This window comes from Peromyscus maniculatus, chromosome 8, assembly GCF_049852395.1.
Source record: "Peromyscus maniculatus bairdii isolate BWxNUB_F1_BW_parent chromosome 8, HU_Pman_BW_mat_3.1, whole genome shotgun sequence".
NCBI classification, from domain to species: Eukaryota; Metazoa; Chordata; class Mammalia; order Rodentia; family Cricetidae; genus Peromyscus; species Peromyscus maniculatus.
The window spans coordinates 23,739,202-23,742,732 of NC_134859.1; positions in this window are offsets into that span (position 1 = coordinate 23,739,202).

The following is a 3,531-nucleotide window of genomic DNA, read 5'->3' on the forward strand; positions in this document are numbered from 1 at the left end:
GTGTTCACAGGCATTTTGTGATTAATTTCTTGGGCATTTTATTTTCATTTCATTGTAATAGGTCGATTTCAGAACATAAATTCCAAGAAAGAACTTCGTATTTGAAATTGTTCAGTGACAGCTCAAGTACCAGCCCCTCAATAATGACATAACCCACAAGTGAGTCTGTTGGCCTCAGCTTTTGGTTTGTTTGTTTGTTTGTTTGTTTGTTTGTTTGTTTATAAAATTCAGCTGATTTACAACTCCTAGGTTCACCATGAGCATGCATAAAATCCTGCCAGGACAATAATCTACATCAATTGCAAGGTGATCTTTCTTAATTGTTACTAAATGCATTCTACATGCCTATGAAACAACTAAGTTGTCAATAATGAGTTCAGTAGGTCCCTGGAAGTTATATTCTACTGAGAAAGTCGAATGATAGAGATATGTAAATAAGTGATTGTCAGATATTGGTAACATTTTATGAAATCTGAAAGTTGTTATCTTGAGATAGATGGTGCCTACAGAAGCTGTGCGTTCTTTTTTGTTTTGTTTTGTTTTGTTTTGTTTTTCGAGACAGGGTTTCTCTGTATAGCTTTGTGCCTTTCCTGGATCTTGCTCTGTAGACCAGGCTGGCCTCGAACTCATAAAGATCCACCTGCCTCTTCCTCCAGAGTGCTAGGATTAAAGGCATGTGCCACCAACGCCCAGCAGAAGCTGTGCATTCTTAATTGATAGGAAACTCAGGGAACTTTTTGGGGTTCAGTATAACATTCTTTTCTTTTCCTTCCATTCCCTTCATTTTTCCATCAATTAAGAAACTTTGTTATCATTCATTGTTCATGAAGAAGCAGTTCAATCTATTGCTGTGAATCTACAGCTCAGTGACAATAAACAGCAAAAGAAGACTCCGGCATAATATCAAATTTGTTGCATATTTATAAGGCAATATATATCTCCTTTAGCTCTTTGTATCTTGCAATTCATGTTGATTACCCAATGTCATACAAAATCATGTATCTTAGAGTTTCTTTTGCTGTGATGAAGCACCATGACCAAAAAGCAAGTTGGGCGAGGCTTTCTTCATTTTATTCACCTAACACTTCCATAGCACTGTTGATCATTGAAAGAAGTCATGACAAGAACTCAAATACAGCAGGAACCTGGAGACAGCATCTGATTCAAAGGCAATGGCTTGCTTCCCATGGCTTCCTCAGCCTGCTTTCATATAAAACCCAAGACCACCAGCCTAGGGATGGCACCACCCGCAAAGAGCTGGGTCCTCTCTAATCAACCACTAGCTACATCTTATAGAGTCATTTTCTCAGTTAAGGTTCCCTTCTTTCAGATAACTTTAATTTGTGTGTCAAGTTGACAAAAGCTGGCCAATACATCATGTTTTAATCATTTATACCAAAGTTTCATTTGGGATGAATGGAAGAATTGTACCTTCAAAAAGAGTGGTGTCAAGAAAAAAAAATTTCCTTAAAGATCAGGTGCCCAGTTCAAATTAAACTGTGAAAAATATTTTGCATTAAGTTGAACATTGAAGAAGAAAGCTATGTGATTATTGGGAGAAGTAGGGGTAAAGTTAGGGGACTGAAATCCTTATGATTGAAGCAGTGGAGTGAAGAGACCTGCTTTGCTCACCTTTGAGGGTTGTCATTCAGAAATAACAGACAGAATGAAAGGAAGGCACCATCCAAGCAAGAGGTGGTCAGCACTTCCTTTAGCTAAAGATGTCAAAGTGATTCTGGAAACTGAGGCAGTGGTTGTGGAGGAGGGTTTGATGGGAAAGAGAATTTGTCATAGGGGAATTGGTGACATGTGCTGGTGGTGGATCTGGCATTTTTGGGGATGGCTGTACTGAATTTGGTAATTATGGAAGCAACTTTGGAAGTGCTAGAAGTTATATAAATTTTGATGGTGACAACAATTTTTAATTTGGGACCCCAAAGTGAAGGTAGAAACTTCAGCCCCTATAGAGACCAGTATATTGTCCAAGATGGCTATGGCAGTTCCAGCAGCCACATAGACTATGATGACCATGAAAAGAGGTTTGAGCTACCAGAAGGAAACACAGCTGGGCAGTGGCAAGCAGACTGTGGTGACAACAGAGTCGTAAACTCAGGTAAGTCCAGTACAGGCTAGGCTTTAATGCTATAAAGAGCATGTTTTAGACAGTGCACACAGATATGGAAAAATTTAAAAAAATGCAAGGACTGCATTTGAAAATTGTTGGATAAGGATTTTTTTTATTCTGTAGAAATAATAGTTTCCCAAATTGTTTAATATATAGCCTGTTTTATGTAACTTGTGCTGTTGAAAGATAAATTCCTCACCAATAAACAGAATGAATGAAACTTTCTTTAACCAAAAAAGTTTGAATTAGTTAATATGCTTACCACAAGAATGTCTTCATTGGATAATATCTCCCAAAGCTGAGCTCCCTAGAGAATAAGAAGAAGAAAAAAAGAGAGACAATGAACATTCTATCACTTACTGATTTTCAATATGCAATTCTTTTCCCCTCTGAATAAATATATTTTTGTTAATAAAAGTATTACCACTAGTCTCTAAATAGTCAAAATACATGTATAATGTACACAATAGTATAATACAACACACATAATGTAACACAAATGACCTGTTTTAAAAATTTAAAAAGGCGTGGGAGAGTATCACCTAGGCAGAGGGGAAATCTTCTGGGGATTCTCAGCTTTCAACCTTAATGAAAATTCTTCAGTTTTATTAGTCTCAGTTTCTTCATTTATAAAAATCAGAGAAATTGATTCAGTGGCACTAAATTTTTTTCTCTGTTTAAGGCAAAGAAAATGTGATTTTTGCCACTTTAAAAATAAATTATGCTATTTCCCCCCATGTCAACTAAACACATAATCACAAAGTGTCAAGTTCTGTCTGGTGTAGTTTCTCTCTACATTAGAATTTGATGCTATTAAGCAATTTGCAAGTGTTTAATTTCAATCTGGAAAAGAATACATTTTCCTTACATTTCAGCATTCTTAGCACAAGCAATTGAGGATAGAACAGAAAAAGGAAGACTAATTTGTCCCACTGAGATTTCAATGTCTCCAAAAGAACCATGTATGTGCTTGTAGAAAATATTTCTCCACAATTAGTTTTTTTTCATCATTACTGCTTTTCCAGTTCCTCACTTTAAGTTTAGACTATAAAATTACAATTGAAAAAGTAAGAGATTTCCCAAATCAGAGGACTGCTGTGAGTCATTTTTGAAAAAGAAAAGAAAACCAAATGAATGACAGCCAGCATGAGGCTCCAGAATGGAAATCACAAGCACTCTGATGAGTATTTATAGTATGTGGTCCAAGGAGCCTGCTGCACGAGTCCATTAACACTGCACATCCCACTGAAATTATGAGAATGTTACTAATATCAAAGAGTTTTACAGAAAGATGCCCAAACCAAATCCTCCAAATATTCCCTTGATAAATAAAAGGTTCTATAAGACTCAATATTTATACTGTAGTCTTACGAAAACTTTAAGACATGCAGATATATTTCATGTTC